Source organism: Lepus europaeus, chromosome 14, assembly GCF_033115175.1.
Source record: "Lepus europaeus isolate LE1 chromosome 14, mLepTim1.pri, whole genome shotgun sequence".
Lineage (NCBI taxonomy): Eukaryota > Metazoa > Chordata > Mammalia > Lagomorpha > Leporidae > Lepus > Lepus europaeus.
The window spans coordinates 14,883,536-14,907,119 of NC_084840.1; the positions used below are offsets into that span (position 1 = coordinate 14,883,536).

Here is a 23,584-nt window from a genome sequence, read left to right on the forward strand (position 1 = left end):
TTTCCCAGGTGCATTAGCAGGGAGCTGGATTGGAAGTGGGGCAGCCAGGACTCGAACAGTTGCCCATATGGGATACAGGCACTGCAGACAGCTGCTTAATCTGCTGTGGTGGCCTCCAACTATCTTTTACCAACAAAATATTTGTTCTTTATTTTAGCCTTAGGTAATCATTAAGTTCTCATCTATGTTAATGATAGCAAAAGTGGAGGAGGTGAAACTAACTGGGTAAAAGCAGAGTTAACCCAATATTTGGTGCTGTAGGAGCCAGGAACTCTACATACACTGTTGAGGGCTCGTTACAGCACAGGCATCACTGATGGGGTTTACATTAACTCACAGATCTTTCTAGATGGAAACGAAGCCCAGCAGTAATAGAAGGTAACAGACATACATGTAATAATGAGATGTCATATCTGTCTTCTTAATGGAAATTGACAGGGATATAGGCAAGGGATTTTTTAAAGAGCTTCATTCATTCATATTTTATGAATTATTTATCATATAAATTTTGAATTTTAAAAATTGCTTCAGATATTCTGTGCCTTTCTTTCAAACGCACTGTGCCGTTCTTCTGTTTGGAAGATTGTGATAAGAGGGGCGAAGATGATGAAGTGCTAGGGATTGAAATTCTGGCCACATAACGAGAACGGTAAATTCATGACAGTTGTATATGACGGTGAATGACAGTGTGGCTCTGTGACATGAAACCAGATTAATGAAGATGAGAAGAGTGGTTCCTTTTTGGGGGTTTCTCCCTATGTGTTAATGTAGAAATGATATTTCTATTCATGAAAATCCAGAAGCAGTTCAAGTACAACCAGTTCTGGTGACAATTACTGAACTTTTCTGTGGATGAAAAACTAGCACTTTGGAAGACACAGAAGCATGTTGTTGTCTAGAGTTATTTACAACGAGGAGCTTTGGTGGCAACCCCAGCGGGATGCTGACCTGGAGCACCTAAGCAACTCCTATTACACCAGTCAGGACAAGTAGGATGTGTGTCTAAGAGTAAAAGTACTTTTCAATACAACAAAAGCACTAATCTTATCTTTCCTGCAATAATTCTTGAAAGCAATGAGATTAAAGTACAGATAATTGAGGACTTTTCTATTTTTTGGTGGTGGGTGAGGACAGGGCTGCTCTGTGGTGTGGTGTAGCAGATAAAGCCCCACCTTTGATGCCAGCGTCCCATATGGGCACTGGTTTGAGTCCCAGTTGCTCCACTTCCAATCCAGCTTCCTACTAATATGCCTGGGAAAGCAGAAGATGGCCCAAATGCTTGGGTCCCTGCACTCACATGGAAGACTCGGAAGAAACTCCTGGCTTTGGCCTGACATAGCATTAGCTGTTGTGGTTATCTGGGAAGTGAACCAGTGGACAGAAGTCTCTCTCTCTCTAACTCTCTCTCTCTACTTCTCAAAAAGAGACAATTTTTCTTAAATCCAACAAATCTAAAATGTAACTGATTTTCCTAACAAACATGACACTGAGTAAGTCACATACTTTTCCTAATTGTATAAAAATATTTTCAATGTATATAGTTTTGACTTATCATGTGGGGAAAAATATGATATATTGACTCCAACAATAGTTGGATAGTATAGTTTATGGGAAAAATATAAATGAACAACTGGAAGGCCTGAGTTTTTACTAGACCACATTATTAGCTATGAAGTCCTACAAGATAATTTTACCTTTCAGATATCTATTCTTCAAAAGAAAAATGAACACTCCAATCTACTTCATGGTGTTTTGGCAAGAATCAGCTAAAAGAGGTTAAAATCTACACTGGATAAAATTTATTTCAATATCATGAAGATCCGATATTGAATTTTGACTTTCCTGCTTCATATTGAAGGATTCATTACACTGAACTTCTCAACATGTTAGTTTCACCACCTATAAAATGGAAAACAAAGAGTTGAGCCAGATTGACTCCCTATCTATCTATCATCTGTCGATGAATCATCACATTATTATTTTTGTCAAATATTAATAAAGTGTTTTCAGATGAGTATTACATGGAAATTTAATCTATTGTTAATGGAGTGGCATGGAAAAATTGTCTATAAAATATTCTCTCCAAATTTGTACTTCATGTCTATAGATAAAATTCTTTTTTAAAATTTTTTGCCAGGCAGAGTTAGACATTGAGAGAGAGAGACAGAGAGAGAGTTATAGACAGTGAGAGAGATGGAGAGAAAGGTCTTCCTTCCGTTGGTTCACTCCCCCAATGGCTGCTAAAATTCTTAAATGTTTATGATACTGAAGTAGAGCAACTTGAATATTATATCAATTTTAATTTTTGTTTCTTGAAGGGATAAATACATTTTAGCATCAGAAGACTATTAGAAAAAAATGCAAAAAGTGTGTCTAAAGTTTGGAAGAAAAGATTTTATTTAACACCTAATGTGGCAGCTGGCCAGGATATCAACTTACAGGAATTCTTAAGAATCTTCATGCCTAGAAAGAGTTGAAAGTGAAATTCAAGATATCTTTGCACACCTGTGTTCACAGCAACATTATTTAGAGTCACCAATAGATAGAAGCAACCTGGGGCCCTCTGGCTATACAAGGATGAATGGATAAGACATGGTATATATGCACAATGGAAGGTTACTTACACTTATAAAGGGGAGTTATGCTACTATAATATGGATGAACCTTGAAGACATTGCACTAAATGAAATAAGCCAATCACAAAAGGACAAATATAGTATGATTTCACTGATACGAGGTAACTAGAATAGTCCAGTTCATAGACAAAGAAATAGAACGGAAGTTGGGAGGGGATGGAGAGAGGGGTGATGGGAGTAGTTATGTAATGGGTGAGAAGTTTCAGTTTAGGAAGATGAAAAATCTCTGGAGATAGTTGGCAATGGTGGTTGCATAAGTCAGCAAATGTACCCAACAGTCCTGAACTGAACACTTTTTTCTTTTTATTATGGTCACAGTTTTCTGTTTCTTTTATTATTATTATTATTATTTTATTTAATGAATATAAATTTACAAAGTACAGCTTATGGATTACAATGGCTTCCCCCCCCCATAACTTCCATAACTTCCCTCCCACCCGCAACCCTCCCCTTTCCCACTCGCTCTCCCCTTCCATTCACATCAAGATTCATTTTCAATTCTCTTTATATACAGAAAATCAGTTTAGTATATATAAAGATTTCAACAGTTTGCCCTCACATAGCAACACAAAGTGAAAAAATACTGTTGGAGTACTAGTTATAGCATTAAATAACAGTGTACATCACATTAATGACAGAGATCCTGCATGATATTTTTTTTAAAAGATTGATTAATTTTCTGTGTAATTTCCAATTTAACACCAAGGTTATTTTTTTTTCATTTTCAATTATCTTTATATACAGAAGATCAATTCAGTATATACTAAGTAAAGATTTCATCAGTTTGCACCCACACAGAAACACAAAGTGTAAAAATACTGTTTCAGTACTAGCTATATCATTACTTCACATTGGCCAACCCATTAAGGACAGATCCCACATGGGACGTAAGTACACAGTGACTCTTGATGTTGATTTAACAATTTAACACTCTTGTTTATGGTGTCAGTAATCTCCCTAGGCTCTAGTCATGAGTTGCCGAGGCTATGGAAGCATCATTTTTTATTTTATTTTATTTTATTTTTTTATTTAGTGAATATAAATTTCCAAAGTACAGCTCATGGATTACAAAGGCTTCCCCCCCATAACTTCCCCCCCACCCGCAGCCCTCCCCCCTCCCACTCGCTCTCCCCTTCCATTCCCATCAAGATTCATTTTCAATTCTCTTTATATATAGAAAATCAGTTTAGTATATATATATAGATTTCAACAGTTTGTCCTCCCATAGCAACACAAAGTGAAAAAATACTGTTGAGTACTAGTTATAGCATTAAATAACAGTGTACATCACATTAATGACCGAGATTCTGCAAGATATTTTTTTTAAAAAAGATTGATTATTTTTCTATGTAATTTCCAATTTAAAACCAAGGTTTTTTTTTTTTTTCATTTTCAATTATCTTTATATACAGAAGATCACTTCAGTATATACTAAGCAAAGCTTTCATCAGTTTGCACCCACACATAACCACAAAGTGTAAAAATACTGTTTCAGTACTAGCTATATCATTACTTCACCTTTGACAACCTATTAAGGACAGATCCCACATGGGACGCAAGTACACAGTGACTCCTGATGTTGATTTAACAATTTAACACTCTTGTTTATGGCATCAGTAATCTCCCTAGGCTCTAGCCATGAGCTGCCGAGGCTATGGAAGCCTTTAGGGTTCGCCGATTTCGATCCTATTCCGACAAGGCCATAGTCAAAGTGGAAGTTCTCTCCTCCCTTCAGAGAAAGTCCCCTCCTACTTTGAAGGCCCCGTTCTTTCCACTGGGATCACACTCGCTGAGATCCTTCATTTAGGTCTTCTTCTTCATCTTTTTTTTTTTTTTCCCCCCAGCGTGTCTTGGCTTTCCATGCCTAAAATACTCTCATAGGCTCTTGAGCCAGATCCGAATGCCTTAAGGGCTGATTCTGAGGCCAGAGTGCTATTTATTACATCTGACATTCTATGAGTCTGCTGTGTATCCTGCTTCCCATGTTGGATCCTTCTCTCCCCCCCCCCCTTTTTTTTTTATCAGTTAGTATTAGCAGACATTAATCTTGTTTGTGTGATTCCTTTGCCTCTTAGGCCTATCAGTGTGATCAGTTGTGAACTGAAATTGATCACCTGGGCTGGTGAGATGGCATTGGTACATGCCACCGTGATGGGATTGTATCAGAATCCCCTGGGACTTTTCTAACTTCATCATTTGGGGCAAATCCAATTGAGCATGTCCCCTATTATACATCTCCTCCCTCTCCTTTTCTCATTCTTATATTTAACCAGGATCACTTTTCAGTTAAGATTTAGACACCTCAGAATAATTGTGTGTTAATTACAAAGTTTACAAAAAAAATACTAAAATAGATAAAGTGTTACATTGTACATCAACAGTCAGCACCATAGCTGATCAAGTCACTATTTCTCATAGTGTCCATTACACTGGAAGCATCAATTTTGTGTCAAGAACATTTTATCCACAACAAAAACATCCTATCTAAAAATCTTCTGTATATGTCTCTGCTTCCTTTTATTTAGGATTATAATTATAATCTTAGTTGTTGGTGCTCATATTCAGTGTTTTCATAAATAATTTGAAGGTGTGTGAGGAAGCAGTAAAATTAACCCCATTTGCTTTGGCTGTATCCTCTAACCTTAATTCCCACTTCCCAAGTTTAAAATAAAAATATTTAATCCATATCAAGACAACCAAGATGTTTCTGGCTTTATCTCCTGTGCTAGATAGTGGATTTGGATAGAATGATTGATTTAGTAAGGCAGGTAGGTATGTTATAAAACCACTCATGTAGCTACTTAAATTGGAATTGATACCTATCCACAGTCAGCACTTGTACAAATGCTGAAAGTGAGAGACTTTTTAGGTTTTCTAAAGAAAAGTCTTTCTAGCTTCATATCATAATCTTTATATGCACTTGCTAGAGTTTTAAGTTTCACTTTTCACATATGTACATTTCTTGTCCAGGTGCGCCATGACACATCTGCAACCCAAGAGCTAGCATTGACTTCTGCAAACCACATGGGGGTGCCTGGGTTAATTCCTAGTGCTAATTCCTGACTCTAGCTTCCTGCTACTGCAAACCTTCGAAATTGCTGGTGATGGCTCAAGGAGCTGGGTTCTTGCCACACACCCGCACTTGTTGTGTTACTGGCTTCCTGCTTTGGCTCTGGTACAACCCCAGCCATTTTGGGCATTTGGAGATTAAACTAGTGGATCATGACTCTGTGTCTCTGCCTCTCAAATAAATAAAGATTTTAAATAACAATAGTTATGACAGCAACTGTACGCCTGCAGAGCAGATTACAACTCACTCACACATCAAACAAGAGAACAAATAAATCAGTTGAGAATATGTAGTGGGACACTCTATAGAAGTGAAGTAAATAAGCATATGTGTGTAATTATAAGCAGCACTGTACATCATTCTTAGAAATATAACTTCAGAAAAGCTGATTCTATTATTACTGTATTCAAGAGATTATAATTTAGCTAAAGCTCAAAATAAGCAAAACTATCATATATAGCGCGCACACACACAGACCCACAGACACACAGACCATCCCAAAGCTCAGAAAACTGGCAGAGCCACTGTCAAAATCTGTGTAGGTGAGCACGATACCCTTCAAGGGGCATGATTAGCATCAGGCCTGTGTGTAGAGGTAAACATCTCTTAAATCTATTATGCACACACTGTATACAACTGTATGGAGAGGCCCTGATAATAGTAACTTCTGTGCAAGTGAGGGAGACGGGAGTTGCACAAAGCTGGCTTCATCATTTCTGTTGCTGCCCTAGTTCTTTAAGTGGGTAACAGATTTACAGATGTTTGTTATTTTGCTTATAATCTTTTACATTTTTCAAACAATAGCCCCCCACCCCAAATAATTCTAGGATATATCCTGGGCTTGGCAGATAGAGGAGAATGGAGATATAAAATAGACTGTTTCCCACACATCAAGAATGTTTCTTTCTACTCTATTCTGTTATCCCTGAAAAAATCTTCATTCTTCTTTTCTTTGCTCTCAATAAAAGAAAAAAAAATTAATCAAAGCATTCCATTATATAGCCCCATTTAGCTACCTCAAATTCTGACAATAAAATATGTCATGATTTTTGGTCAAATGTCTACCAGGTGTGAAGACATCCAATCCTGATTCATTGAGAAAGTGATACATGAGTATTAAGTTGGTCCCATTCTCAATAAAGAGCCTATACTTTCCTTACCTGGTTTGTCAGGTAAATAAAATATATTGAAAGGACTGTGGCATTTCCAGGTTGAGAAAAAGACTTTACTCTTCCAACTTATTAAGCGCCCAGAAGTTCCCATTGCTTCTACTCTAAAGTTGGTGTTTTCCACACAAAAATAATAGGAATAAGAATTTGTGAAAATAGTATGGACACTTAAGAATCAAGTCCGTTGTGACTGACAGCTTTTCAAAAGAGATACACATATTCTGGTATAGATATTCTCAGTTGAAGCTCACCTAAATTCATACCACCTTAATTTAAAAAAAAATGAGTGGGTTAAAATTACTCTTCAAGAAGCACCTTGCATCTCAATCTTAAAATGAATATGCGATTTTAAAATCCTTTTTTTCTAATTATGTAAATATACTCTTGAAAATGTGTGAAGCCCAAAGCATGGAAACAAAGTTTGTGTTTGTTTCATTTGTTACCAGTGTAGCCTAGGAAAAAATTGGTTTTGTTCTTTTAAGAACCTACAATTCTTCATCATATCTATCTATCTATCTATCTATCTATCTAATACTGAATTGATTACCTATACCACTTATATCCATCTTAGAAAAAAGTTCAATGCTACAGAAAATGTAACATTTTTATACGTGCAAGCATATTCTGAATGTAATCCTACTTTTCAGGAAGTCTGTGCTGTTGTTACTATAATAAACGTTATGTTTAAAGTATATATTTCAATTAAGACAGGTCTTTAATGACATCTGAAACATGCCACCTGTACTGAGTGTTACACCAGAATTCAGTGAACAGTTCCCTTCCTCGATACAGAACAGTCACTCTAATATGATCAGCTTAACATAAAATGCTTTGTTTTGAGAAAAAGTACCTACAATCTTCTAATGGACACAATTTCTTAATTTTCATGTAATATGTGTCTATGTTGTATATGTTGTATACCACATGGAAAACAAAGAGTCTAAAATAATAAAATGTGTGTGGAGGGGTGTATTCCAGAAAAAAGAAAGGAAGGGAAAATATGTATAAATGTTTTTAAATCCATTAAGTTAAAGTAATGTAAAGAGTGCCCTTTGTCCATCTTGATTAGGTCGACTCATAACTCTATTTGAGAAGACAATTTGCTCAGATTTTCTAGCAAGAGAGAAAAATGAGGGCAAGTACAGTATAGAAGAGCTTTTAAGTGGGACATCCTGACAGATTATAATACGGTGCCCCTTCAGAGGACACGTGTTTTGACTGCCTGGCTACAGAGGGCTATAATTTAAATGCCATTTGAGACACATAAGCTCTCGCATGGAGACAGGGACACTGTAAAATCTTTTGGTCTGTAGTCACAGTGCAGATAAAGTTGTTCCTTTGATCTTGCAATGCCAAAGTCTGCTGTCCAGAAGGAAGTCTTTGTGCTTCTGTCTTAAATGAAGACAGATTTCATTTTCCATCTAAGTTATTTTGTTAGCACCACATAAAAAGTAAAGTACGTTCTATCAATTGGAGCTTGGTTTTCTTCCATTGTTATTTTAGGTTACATTATGATTATGTAGTGCTCCAAAAATGTGCCCAAAATACATGCATCTGGGCTGAAAGTAACTGGACTCTAACTTCAAATGTCTTGACATGGACAGACTAGTGGCACTTGGCTGTAGTTTTCTTCTCTCTTTTATGCCTTTTTTTTAAACAACAGAGAATATACTTTTTTTCTTATAAGACCAAGCATAACACAGACGCATATGTTTGATCCATGTGAGGAAATGCAGAAGCTAAAAGTCTATGATCTAAGTTATACTACAGCATTTGCAAAGCCACACTGAATGCTCTCCGGATCAAATCTATAAATTTTTTTAACAATTTGTGAAATGTTAACAGCATTTTGGCATTAGATAATTTTAGGTACACAGATTATGTTTTTGAAAGGGAAGTATGATGTCAGAGGTTTTCATTTTAGATTCATGATGTCTATAATATGTCATGTGCCATGTGAAAAGTTATCTCATTACACTTAAGTTGCTTTTTGGGTGAAAATTTGGGGATGATGTTGAATGACCCAAATAACATTTTATCCTGTAAAAATTTATGGTTTCAGGTGGAAAAACCTTGATAATAAACTTCGGTAAAGTTAGTGTGAATAGTTTGAAGGCAAGATGCTGTATACACAAATCATCTATTTCTTTTATTTTTCTCTGTATTGATATATTTTATCATACCATGATGTAACAAAATTTTCAGAGTCAACTTTCTGACCCCAAGATCTTTGGAAAGTTAGAAGTCCTTTAAAACTATCAGAAAAGGCAAGAAAAGGGTTAAAAAGCACCATGTCTGGCATAAATTATGCTTAAAGCAAAATAATTCAAACACATTGGGCATTTGTTCAAATCACCCATCAGCAAGAAAACAAAATCAAAACTAAAGTACTTGAACTCTTCATTGACCTTGTGTGTCTAAATATTTGGAAGTGATTTGTATTCAACAGAACAGAGGCTTTTTTCCCTACCAGTCAAACTGGAGACCAATTGAGATGGTTTGGTTGAAAGGGTTAGACCTCATGTTTGTTGTCACCCAGTTGTGATGATATTTGTCTTATGAGTAAAGATCCCAGGGGGTCACCCCCATGGGAGTCTTGGCCCAGACATACTTGTATTTCCCCAGTGCCAATGGAAGTCCTGACCACAGAACGGTGTGGCCATGACTCTGGTTTGGGAGTGGATCCTTTGGCAATGAGAAGTATATTGTGTAAAAACACCATTGCTATGTAATCAATTCTGCTTTATTGATTCTGAAAATAATTTATCTGTTTATGAATGATCAAGAGTAACCCCAGACTAATCCAGAATATCATCTGTCTCATCACATGCTGATGAAAAGTGAATTATGGTTCAAGATAAAACAGGCAAGCAGCATGAACAGCAACAAAAGGCAATCCTGGAGAAAGCACTGTGCATTTAGTGCATGATTTTGAAATGGCTTTAAACAAAACTCATACCAGCATCTTTTTGGAATCCATAATTTATAATGGTTACAAATTTAAACCCAAGGCAGATTGTCTAGCAAGATTTCCTGTCTAAATAAGTATTTATTTTATGGTTACAAGTGTTTAAATCTTCAGTATGCATTGGGGTATTAAAATAATAGGAGAATGCACAAGTCTTCTGGTTGTATAAAACTCACAAAATGCTTAAGCACACACAGAATCAGTAGCATACCAAATATATTTCAGCTGTAGGACCAAACAATTTATAACCAGAAGAGAATATCAGAGATTATAGTCCATGAAAAAGGGCATATGTCCTTTTAAATCACTTAAAATCAACTACTAAATCATGAGACAGAAAGTAAAGAGAGAACAAAATAAAGAAATTGTAATCTAAAGAAAAAATATTAAATTAAATTGGAATTAGGGTAAATAAGAATATACAGTGGAGAACACTGTCATATTTTGGAGGAAATGTAGGACAAAACAGAAATAAAAAATAGAATGTGTAAACTAAACACACAGTTGTATTTTTTGTGATGTTATTCTATGAATCAGAGCAATCCTCAACCTATTCTGCAGCAAAACAGTTTAGTTTCTCATTGGCAATCATTTTGATTAGCAAAGTAATTATAGGGCATTACCAAAATCCATTTCATTCTTAATTTGATGAACAAAAACCACTAATGCTCTTAAAATGAACATAATCATTATTTGTAGCTTTTCAAAGATAAATGAACAGTAATCAATCCAGAAGTCATTCCCTTTGATTTTTAATGTATAAAAGCAATGTGAATATAAAATTTACAGACTTTATTAGCTGAAAAACACATGATAGTTTCAGACACTGAGTGAAGCCAAACTGCAAATGGGCTTGCCCAAAACTTAATAATTCTGTACTTCTCTTGATTTCTTCCAAATTTATAAGTATCTAAAAATCTCTGTTATCTGGGGCATCATATGAACAAATTTAGAGCACAGTGACTTATTCAGTTCCCTCCCAACAATTTAAGTAGGGGCATGTACAGGGTAAGTCTTCTCCCATGTTGTTCATTTGAGTAAATGATGGCAGAAGCAGGGTCATACAATAAATCATAGAGTCTTTGATAGGAGCAGTATGAGGTCCCTCCTCTAACATACATTATATTTAGAATGGCTAAATTTGGAATATGTCCACAATGTAGAGTTACATACATCATTAAGAGAAGGCCAACATCCAACACCCAGGAGTGGTTCCAACTGTAACACTTTATACCTCTGTATATGGTTCCAGAATATGGCTGGCACAAAACAATATGTTCTCTAATGTCCTAACTGTTTGAGCTGCCAGAAAAATATTAAAACAATTGGGGCTCTTTGGAATGTGCAGTTAGCTTCCTGCTCTAGGACAGCAGTCACAGCTGCTACAGTAGCAGTGGGTTTCCAGATGTCAAGGCTGTAAGGATAGTGAGGTAATTGCAGGAAGGAAGGGATACAATTTTGTTATCACGGATCACCCTCCCCATTGAAAACCCTGGAAGCGGCATTAATGTCAGTGCTTTGGATACGCACATTATAAACTGGAGGTCTTTGTGATGAAGTGTGGTGGGCTGTGTATTTCTTTAGTCTGGAAAATTTTGTGTCAGAATTATTAAAGTGTTTGGAAAACAAAGAGAGTAAGTGCTCTGAAAGCTGTATCATTGGGTTTGCAAAACATCTGTAGGTGTCAACAGGCATTATGAGGGAAAGTTGATCTTAAAGGCCAAGAGTCAACTAATAAAGTTCAGCTATACATGTTTCAGCACACCAGTTTACCTACTGAATTGAGAGGACATAAAATATTTGGACAGATAGAAATGAATCTGTAACACTGGTTAAAGCTATTTTTGGATATTAGTGACTGAAGTGAAATGACAAGATGGTGATTTTCCCAATTGTCATCCTAGAATAATTTCTTTCTCAACTTTCGCTGCTATTCGGGAAGCTTTCAAGAAAAAGCTAGAATCAAGGTTCCGTATTTCTACAGGCAAATTTCAGACTACATTATTTTAGCATATTTCACTGTCAAAACCAAACACATTCATTCACGGATTATTGAAAGGAATTGAAAATACTCAGTTTGACAACAGCTTGTGATTTTTTATGGGCCTCCATTACTTACCACATTGAGTGTGGATATTAATTTAATTTTTTTTCCAAGTGAACAGGATAATTGTTGCTTTGGTTTTACCTCAAACAACACAGTGTAGTAGATACCGCGAGAGTTATAAGAAGTGGCTATTTCTGATCTACCAGCCCTGAAGACAGAGAGTTTTCATCTCCTTCATACCAGATCCCATATCCTTTTACTAAAACGCTAAGCTCTGCATAACTTTTGTGGATTCTCATATTACTATTGGCTCATGCTGAGCTAGTCACAGTCAGCTAAATAGCTGTAAATCACACGTGCAATTCTTATATCATGTCTTCCATTCCAAAGAATTTGGGACTTAGGTCTTGAACTTTACACCTGTCGTATTAAACCTGGTCTAATATGTCTGCCTAACGAACACGTGTCTATATGATTCCAGGGAGTGGCATTCTCAGCACCATCTATACAATGGAGGCACACAGCTTCCTTGGCCATCCAAGGTAGCCCTGTCTAACTTTGAAACAGCTTTTTTTTGAGCCTAGATAATTTATTCAATATATCAGATATCCTGTAGTTTAATGATATCTTAAATTGAATAAGAATCTGCCAAAATTTAAATGAAAGTAATGAATTCATAGGGCCTTGAAACAGATTTAAGGTATCAAATATGAATACCAAAGGAAGGACAAGAAGGGTTGTTGTATACATCAGGGAGATGAACACTGAGGGGGAACAATGAATTTTTTTGTGGCAGGTGGAATAAGTATGATTAAGCAAAATTAGGAACAAAATATTGAGAGCAAAGTGTTTGCCAGCCTAATCATAGTGGGCATTAAAAATACAGTTTTTAGCTAATCAAAATCTCTATTTGGAGTACTTTATCTGCTTTGTTATTTTATTTTACGATTTCTTTATCTTTCACTAAAACAACCATTTTTATAAGCCAGTTTCTTCTAGTAAAGATGACTTTGTCTACTGTAAATGAGTAGACACAAGTTCATACAAATTGTTTGCTTATATGCACATACTCTGCCATTTTGAATCATGAGAAAGTTAGCAAGTCAGACTAAGGAGGCACACTTGAAATTAAACATGCCTGCAGAACAAAGACTCTCTGTGCTCTGGGGTCACCCGAGAACTTGCTAGAAATGCATGCTTCCAGGCTCCGTCTATTGAGTCAGAAACTGGGCATGAATCCTAGCAATCTGCCTTATAAAGTCATCCAAGTAATTCTGATACAGCTAAAATTTGGGAAACTTTGACCCCACCCACCCTACCAAAATACATTCCATGATAGTTGGGCCAGGCATTGTGGCACAGGGAGTTAACCTGCCTTGTGGGGCACCAGCATCCCATAACAGAGTACCTGGGATTGAGTCCTACTTCTATTTCTCATCCAGTTTTCTGGTAGTGTGCCTCGGGGGCAGACGATGCCCCAAATTCTCAAGTTCCTGCTACCCACATGAGAGACCCAAACTGAGTTCCTGGCCCCTGGCTTCAGCCTAGCCCAGCCCGACCCACTGTGAGCATTTGAAGAGTGAAGCAGCAGACGTAATACGGAGGTCCCCTTCTGTCACTCTGCCTTTCAAATAAAATAAGTAAATAAATTTTTAAAAATATCAGATAAATAAGTAGAAAGAAAATCAGAATTAGTTAAAAGTTTCCTCAGTAATTGTTGCAAGAAATAACGACACAGTTCATTGCCAAAGGGAGCTAAAATTTCTTTGCAATCTGAACATAATCAAATCCACCTGCATCAGTAAGTGCTCATATCAACTAGTACCCTTGCTTGTCACGGTATTTATTACCAGGGAAATATCTCACTGCAATGTAAATGAAAAGCAACATATAGAAAGGAAGCACCATTACTTACAGTTCTTTCACAAAGAAGAAAACATTTAAACTACAAGCAGAACACCATTTTCCTGTGAATAATTGCATAGTTACTACAAGTTGGAACTTTAGAGCCTCCCCAGTTTCACGTCTAAAGTTAACACTACAACTCCTGGTGATTTGTTGAGTGATATTACAATTAATACCTGAAAGAAACTGCATCTGTGTCTACTCGTACTGTCCAATTCAGGGTCTAAATAAAAGGCAAACCTCAGGGCTGGCACTGTGGTGCAGTGGGTTAATGCTCTGCCCTGAGGTGCCGGCACCCCATATGGGCACCGGTTCTAGTCCTGGCTGCTCCACTTCCAACCCAGCTCTCTGCTATGGCCTGGGAAAGCAGTAGAAGATGGCCCAAGGCCTTGGGTCCCTGCATTTGTGTGGGAGTCCTGGAAGAAGCTCCTGGCTCCTGGCTTCGGATCAGCCAATTGGGGAGTGAACCAGCAGAAGGAAGACCTCTCTCTCTCTCTGCTCTCCTCTCTCTGTATAACTCTGACTTTCAAATAAATAAGTAAATAAATAAATCTTTAAAAAAATAGAAAAATGACAAACCTGTTCTCTCACCTTTTAGGGATCCAGAGAACTTATTAAAATTTCAAATATTAAAAAGAAAATGAAAAAAGAAATATTGGTATGTTTACGTTTTAGTGCCTCCGCTCAAGACCTGGGACAAGGTCTTTGAGAAGGAGATCTTCAAGAGTTTGGAAGAATGAATGAAGGGCAAATCAGCTATATTTTGTACTCGGCAGAAACATTTGCGTCCTGAAGTTATTCTTCACTTGGGACATGTAAGTTCTATATGGGATGTTTCTACTAAAGTTAATGAAAGAATCAGTGTAACTCATTTTGCATAGAATTAAAAGAACACAAAGCTGCCTAGACAGGTGGCTCTCCACCAGAGGGAAGTTCATTCCCTCGGTGATGTTTGGCAATGTCTGGATAGCAGCACGTGGGAAGAAGTGTGCAGCTGGCACCTGGAGGGAAGAGGCCAAGGACGCTGACAACTCTCCGATGTGCAGGAAGACTACTTTCGACAAAGGATAATCTGGTTCAAAACTCCCATGGAGCCAGTGTGGAGAAACACTGGCCCATAGAAAAAAAACAAAACTTTCTCTCATCAGCATAAATTTGCCATAGTAACTTTAATTTCCATGTTACCACTTGGGAAATAAAAGGCTTCCGTCATAGCTGTATAGTCTTCAGACACGAACGAATTCCCTTTTCTGATTCACAAAATCTCTAATCTACAAAGTTCCTGGGAGAGCTTCTCTTCTCTGAATAGAAATTATGGCTCCTTATACAGATCAGCATTCAGTCCCCACCAATAAACAAATGCCTTGTGTGACTATTCATCTTTATTGATTAATAAGTTTCTTCTATAAAGCAAGTCATTGCATTGCTTACTTGAAAGAAGACTGCATTTTATAAAAGAAAAAGCATTCACTTCACTATCTATATGAGGGAATTTAAAAAAAAAAACCTCATGGGGAAATGGAATTTAAAGATCGATTTATGGGCTGGCATTGTGGCATAGCAGGTAAAGCTTCTGCCTGTGATGCCAGCATCCCATATGGGCGCCAGTTTGAGTCCCCACTGCTTCACTTCCAATCCAGTTCCCTGCTAATGAAACTGGCAAAGCAGTGGAGGATGGCTCAAGGCCTTGGACACCTGCACCCATGCGGGAGACCCTGAGGAGGCTCCTAGTTCCTGGCTTGGGCCTGGTCCTATCCTGGCTGTTGAGGCCATTTTGGGAGTCAATCAGTGGATGAAAAATCTCTCTCTCTCTCTCTGTCTCTCTCTCTCTCTAAGTCTCCCTCCCTCTAACTCTTTCAAATAAATAATGAAACCATTTTTAAAAGGATCAATTTATTTTGGTGCAAAAATTTTTAAAAACTATGTATAGCTTTTTCAAAACATGCCATTTCCATGAATTTTTTGAGGCCCTCTGATAAGTATAGCTATTTCTAAAAGGGACATACACACATGTAAATGTATTGGTGTTGATCTATGAGTAGGAAATCACATAAGTTTTTATACTGATGCTTCATTTCATTCTAAACCATCTTTATGATTAAATAGTTGATAAAATAAAAAAGCACAGCACACTTTCTAAATAAAACTATACTTTTGATTCATAAATGTCTTTCAGCTTGCCTTCCATAAATTCTACAATATATGCTATAGCTTTCTCTTTATTATCCAAAGGATGTTTAGAGGCTTCCATAGCTGATGAAGCCATTTTAAATTTAGTATAACTTTGCAACATAAAGTTAACAATGGACAAATGTTGCTATATATTTATAATTCATCTGGCAGTATAAAAATAGCAGATGCATTTTTATCCAATCTGGTTTGAATTTTCACTGAGTTCCATCCTGTAGTGCTATTTGTAGAGTATGAGCAGGTGACACTACTGCACTTCCTGTCCCTGAAGCTTCTAGGATATACAATTTGGCAGGAAGCCTGATCATCTCTGCAGAGTTGAGGCATCGATTAACGCCACACACACCTACAAGCTCTGCCATCGGTCATGGATCGCTTCATATGGCACCAGACAACAAATATCAAGCTCAGCTCTTACAGACTAGTCTTCCAGAAGTACCAGGAAAAAATAATTATGCTCATTCTCATTTGTGCTGATTTCTGGGCACCATTCTGGGTAAGGGGAAACAATTTTCCGTAAGTCCGAATTCATGAGGATATAGTACAAGTACTCTATATTTCTATATTATTATTTAAGTTGTAAAAATAATGGAGACAATTCAGATCTTATGATATTTAGCCAAACTTAGGGACCATGAAACATAAACCTGCAGACTGCCACAAAATTCTGGTTCAATTCTTCAATTCTTTTTTATTAAATAATTATTTCTATCTGAGGCAGTGTTTTAATACTGAAACACACAGTTTAAGTACGTAGTAGACAGTATTGACTACTGAAACCATCTATGATTGCTATTTCATGAAAATGTTCATCTTTTAAATACTTGACTCAAAATCTGTTTCAAACTAAGAAGTTACCCTAATTATGATTTCTAAGTATATATAAAACTTGCATTGTTAACATTCAGACAGTGTGGCAAGCTTTTTGGAGGAAAGACACTCCACTTGTTTAAGTTACACAAATACTCATTTCCAGTAAAATTGCCTCAAAAATTTTTGCGTGACATTTCAAATATTTGCATAAGAGTGATTTTGTTTTAAATTGCTTGCCTTTCCTAGAAAAACTACAAAACCAGATGAGGGGCAGAATTAAAACTTTAAAAGTTTTGTTTAGTATAAATGCTTATTAATATTTTAATACACTTAAAATATTATGTCTATTATGTATGAAAACACAAGGTATATTTTCTATAGAATGTCATCAATTCCCCCTGCTCATAGGATCTAACTCTAGCTGGTTTTGTTTCCATAGCTCTTCTGCCAATTCTTAAAGGAAGACTCATAAAGGAGACACAAGATTTGTTCCCAAACAATTTTAAAAAACATAATACTAGACATAGAGAAGACAAACCTTCTGAAATTTCCAACACAATTTGTCAGATATCTTACCTTTTTGTCCTCTGAGTAATCCCTTTGTTGTGGTTAAGACTACAAAACTGTGAGTAATGAATAATAAAAAGAAGTCAAATGGAAATTGTATGTGTACACAAAAATAATATTCATTTTTGCACAGACTTTGGGTTTGCTTGCCTACTTTATGCATACACAGAAGTCAGAGGATACATTAGCAATTAAAGTAGGTTTCTTTCTACGAATGGCATCACAATTTCAATACATATTCTTGCTGATGTTGAATGATAGCTACATTTAACTGTGCACATATTTTGATGATTACTTTCTCCTCAAACATTTCCCAGAAATAGTTTTAGAGAAAATATTTTCTTTGTGTAAATATATGCAAAACTATAATTAAGCCAATTGCACTTATAAACACACTGAATAACTTAGAACAGATTATTTTCTGGGCTTCAGTCTCTGCATCATACAACATTGAGTTGTAAGATAGGCAGTTTCCATGCTTTCTACCAGCTTCATGATTCTGTCGAGTGCAATGAAAATATAAAGATAAGGCCAAATTATGAAAAGAAAGAGAGAAAAAAATAAAGAAATCAAATTAAATTAAATTAAGAAAGAGAGAGAAAAAAAAGAGAAAAAAGAGAGAAAATAGGAAAAGAAAAATGAAGAAAAGTAAACTGGAATCAGCAACAACCAAGATAAATTCAGACGGAGAGTAAGGGACCCAGGCAGGAGGACAGAGACAAGAACTAAGGGGGAAGGGATCTGACCAGGATTCACCACCACGTAGCACAGCTTGCATGCTGGGACCTGCCTGCCAGACTGCAAGTGTCCTGTCCCCATCCTCTGGCCTCAAGGAGCCGGGTCTTTGTATTCCCTTCCAGCAGCTGATTTGGTTGCCACCACAGAACCAGAAATTACAGCTTCCAACCCTGCATTTTACCCCCTTACCTATAATCCTCTAGTTCCAGTCTGTCTGACCACTTGACAAAGGTTTTCTTTTGTTATTGGTGTTGTTTTCTCTTTTGCTTTCTTTCTTTAAAAAAAAAAACGAGTATAGCTTTGGAGGGACACTTTAAATATGCTTTACATACAGAGAAAAGTAGACATTCCTGGAAACTATATATATATATATATATATATATATATATATATATATATAGTACAAGTACTCTATATTTCTATATTATTATTTAAGTTGTAAAAATAATGGAGACAATTCAGATCTTATGATGTTTAGCCAAACTTAGGGACCATGAAACATAATATATATATATATATATATATATATATTTCACTATATAACTAGTTATATATAACTAGTTTTATATCTATATCTATATCTATATCTATATCTATATCTATATCTATATCTATATCTATATCTCCTGCTAAGAACATAAAATGGCAACCAGCGCACACAATAGTGATTCTCCTAAATGACACTGTCATGTGTCTTCTTGGAGCCATCATTTACCTGTGGGGCTTTCTGGAAAAGAACAACAATAACGAACTAAGATATCCTACAAATTTGACATGAAGATGTTTTCCCAAGCCTTACTGATCTGCTTTTATATGCGTGTTGTTTGGCTGGGTCCTTCAAAGGGCTTCAAGGTTGACTTTTATATTTAGAAAAGTGAAGATGAAAGCTACTATTTGAATACAGCACTGCATTCAGTGGCACCAAAATGCTTATTCTAACTGCCTGATGAGACAGTCAAAACGTCTCCTGGCTGCCGGCCCCTCTAATGTGTATTTAGGTACCCTGTCTGCTGGTTGGCCTAAATGATGTGGCATGCCTTTGATGAAAGGACAGCAAACAGCATCAATTATAAAAGACATCTGCTAATGAGAGGAAGAAAAAGAAGGGGGGTAGAGAAAGAGAGAGAGAGAGAGAGACATTTGAAAAGAAAAAGAAATTATCTGTGATGAAAAGAGCAAAGCATTTTGAGGGAACTCAAAGAAATGACGTACCTTAGTCATGTCCTAATTTTAGGGTATAACCAAACAAGCTTCATTCTTCCTTGAAGACATGACATGTTTCCTCAACTTTGATGGAACTGTCATCGAAGATGTAGATCAAACTGCCTTAATGGATCTGTTGGCAATTTTGCCAAGATCCCTATGCAAAACAAAAACATATATTACGTGAAACTCAGTCTATGCTAAGAAAATAAGCTAAACTTTATTTTTTATCCTCTTATGGGGGTAGTTTCCAGTCTAGCAGTCTGTAGGGATTTGCCTTTCACATTCTAACTTTTTAGATATTGATTTGACCCAGAAAACATTAATCAAGGTTTTTATCCCCTGCGAATCAAAACTTTGTAAAATAACAACACAAAAATCCTGAAAAAAGAAACTAAATAGGTTTGAAATACCTCCAGTATACCCATTAATTGGACGGGCTGGTTTCCCTTTGAGTGCATATCCCATTTGTAAAAATGTTTATAAATATTAAATAACATTAATGCAATTATTAACAAAATTTGGATTTTATTCCCAAACATCTTAAATATATTTGCTTTGTTTTTAATAATCTAACTTATTTAAGAGGAGTATTTTATCTAATAGATTATGATGCTTTTATCTCATTCTAGTAAAATAGTTGAGTTTTCAAGTAAGAAAATATTTAATGTGATGACTGTAGCTTTTCCCTTTCCATTAGGCTTAAATGAAGACAAGTAATTGTATTTTTTTCTTTTTCATGTAGAGTTAGAGAATTCTAATACTTTTTATAAAAATAGTTTTATTGTATATTTTGTATAAAAATACAATCTCTCTTGTATATATATATATATATATATATATATAGGTTTAAAATGTATAGATTTGTTGAGCTTAGGTGAGTCACTATGCATTCTCTCTTCAGGAATGTATTTCTATTACTTTTTCCTTTCAGAAGTATTTTTCTTGAATACCTTTCATATTACAATATATTTTCTTCCATGATAGTCTATGTTCATTGGCACCTGGTGTGAAACTCCAGGGACTGATTAGGAAGTACAAGTAAAGAGGCGTGCATGACCCTGTTGGCTGAAACTGGGATCAGTGTGTTGCACTTCATGTTTCGTATTCCCCTCAATTCCTATCTTCTGAGGCAGAGGCAGGGGGTGAGCCAATGTGTGTGTCGGGGGCTAACAATGCTGCATTTTCTGCCTGGAATTTCACACCATGCTGATTCACCCTGGCTCACTTAGCTGTTCTGCACACATCCATTTAATGACTAACAAAAGGAAGGAGAGTTAATATAAATACATGTTACAACTACTATTTTAAGATAATGTTATATCACAGAGCATTAGATATAATGTTACAGAATGTTGAGACATTCTGAAAATTGAACAAATATAACAATCAACTGTCAGGTGGTGTTCCGTCCACATAGCTCTGGGCTGATTTCTTTTCCTGAATTCATCAGAGACAGCTACCCTTATTAATGATACTGACCTGCTGGACAGATTAAACTTTAAAGTTTTAAAACACAACAGAAACTTTCTACCCATTCCCCTAACCCTACATTGCTGGTATTTTGCAGTTAGTGTTGTCTCTCTAAATTGATGCCCCATTTCCTACGACTGGCAAAATTTTTCAAGTTACAGATAGGGACAGTGAGGCAAGTGACTAGTGTTGAAAAGGTGTGCTCCCAAACTCACACACCAGTGCCTTCTTCCTCCCTCCCTCCCTCCCTCCCTCCCTCTCTCCTTTCTTTCCTTCCTTCCTTCCTTCCTTCCTTCCTTCCTTCCTTCCTTCCTTCCTTTCTCTCCCTCTTTCTCTCTTTCTCTCTTTCTCCCTTTCTTCCTCTCTTGCTCCCTCTTTCTCTCTTTCTTTCTTTCTTTCTCTCTCTTTCTTTCTTTCTCTCTTTCTTTCGCTCTTTCTTTCTTATTTTGTTTGATAGAGTTAGTGAGAGAGAGAGAGAGAGAGAAAGGTCTTCCTTCTGTTGGTTCACTCCCCAAATGGCCGCTACGACCAGCACTATGCTGATCCGAAGCCAGGAGCCAGGTCCTTCCTTCTGGTCCCCCATGCGGGTGCAGGTGCCCAAGCACTTGGGCCATCCTCCTATGCCTTCCCGGGCCACAGCAGAGAGCTGGACTGGAAGAGGAGCAACTGGGACTAGAACCTGGCCAGCGCCTTCTTTTAACAAGCAAACGGATGAATTCTTTGAGCACTTAGTTTGAAGGTTCTTAAAACCCCAAATAAAACATGTTTCATTAGTTAATGTTGCAAATTTTTTGCTTAAATGCTATACTGCATCCTACTGAGGCTAGAAGTGGCAGCTAGAATGTATCCTTACATGAATACTCCTGGAGAAATAAAGAGTTTATGTAAAGCATTTTAATGGCCATAGGGTTTACTTAATATTCTCATTTTTATTTCAGTCATCTCCTGATAGTTTATGAAGTAATGTTCTCACTCTCTCTGATGTTCCTGTTAGCTAAAGAAATTTAAGATTTGCAGAAGCTTGGAAGAAGTTGGGAGAGTAGAAAATGTGTTCTCAATTTTTTTTTTAATTTGGTGTAAAACTTTTTTTTTTTAATTAAAATATCCCCAGTGCAATTTCTTGGTCTATTACCCTTGACAGCTACTATTAATTATATTTTAACCTCTTAATGGTCTAACACTTTCTAAAACATATTAAGCCAAGGTTTTTTCTTTGCAAGTTTTGAGTCCACCTGTTAGGAACACAGTGCTATTGCATGGACTGGGTGGGTAGGTAGGCAGGAAGAAAAGCATAGTCTTCCTTGATAAGTGATGATCTCTATCTCTGTCTCCCAGGCCTAGCCTTTGCTCTACACACTGCAGGCATGGTGTGGAGGTGGACAAGATGGCCCTCACTGTTGGAAGCCAGAAGAGACTGAAGAAGGCAAGGCCCTGGGCACACAAGCTAAAACTTGCATGCTTGGCAAAGCTCAGATGCCGAGGTCTGAATCTCTAATAAACCACTCGCTGCCTCTCCAGTAATGATACCCTGGGGCTCCTGGGAAAGGATTCTTTTTATATGAAACACACTCATAAGGATTTAATATTATCTTACCGAACCCTTTGATTCAATAGGGATTAAAAAAACTCTTCCCCCCCTTATTTTGTAGAGCCTGTGATGTGAGCCAGAAGTGTTAATTCTTTATGCAACAGTAGTATGTAATCAACATCTTTCTACTGAGCCCAAGATTCCTTTTCCTCTCTAACCATGTGCTTAAGAAAATAAAATATCTTGCCACTGAATGTCTTTTTTACAGACTGAAAAGACTTTTAGGTTCAACAACATTTGTTAGGCTTTGATGCAATCAAATGCAATTTCAATCTTCTTGAAATATTCAGCCCTGCCTCTCTGAAATTGCACATATGTGTCAGCTTTCAATTTTTCTCACTAGTGTTTTACACATGAAATCTATTTTCACTGAGAAAATGGGATCTTTGTGTCTTTGTCTTTCAAGCACGTTCCGGCAGGGGCTTTGACTGTCGAGGCACGGGGTGGGGGCGGGGGAGGGGAGGGGCCTGGCAGTCATTTGTCAGCTTTTCTTGCATCTGTAATTTCTGGCCACTCAGCAGTATTAGAGGGTCTTAGAAAGGGGGTGAGTGGGGTAGGGGAATGAGCTTGTCATTGATGAAAGCCAAAGTCCCCGAATAACTGCCGGATGTTAATGACCAAAGAGAGAGGGTCTCAAAAACTTTTATTGTGCTTTAATGAAAAAGATTTTTTGGAAATGGCTAATTTACAAAATTGCACATGGTAACATTTTCAGATCTCAGTTTTGAAAGCCCCTGTCCATATTGCGTTACCAATTTCATTGCTTTTAGCTTGGCAAGAGCTCATGAAACTATTTTAATTTTCCACCAGTGGCTTCTGGTTATTTCTGCTCTTATTTCCTTATAACAAAACTGACATCCCAATTAAACATCTGCATTTTTTAATCTGGATATCTCCTCCCTCCCCATAACCGTGTTGCTGTTCTCCTAAAACTTCCAGATGTTTTGGCTTCATTCTGATTTTAATGCATGCAAGTGTATTTGCTCCCATTTCAGAGAGAGAGAGAGAGAGAGAGAGAGAGAGAGAAAACACAGGAGCCAGCTAGAGGGACTGACCAGATGTTTCTATATGAAAAGCTTTCTAATACACCAATAATCAGGTCAGTACTTTGTCTCCTTATGGGTATATTTACATTAGAATACATCTTATTGTCTTGGCTCTGCTATTTGAGTCAGTCTTTGCAACTTGTTTTTGTGGGCTTATTAGGGTTCAAAGTC

The 23,584-nt window shown here is 36.8% G+C and overlaps 1 long non-coding RNA gene across 1 annotated transcript in view; it reads right to left on the reverse strand.

Moving 5' to 3' along the window:
• Positions 1-23,584, reverse strand: part of LOC133773760 (uncharacterized) — a 117,077-nt gene that overhangs the window by 61,900 nt on the left and 31,593 nt on the right. The window contains exon 2 of the long non-coding RNA XR_009867967.1: positions 19,316-19,463. This is a non-coding gene — a long non-coding RNA (uncharacterized LOC133773760). The remainder of the gene's footprint in view (positions 1-19,315; positions 19,464-23,584) is intronic.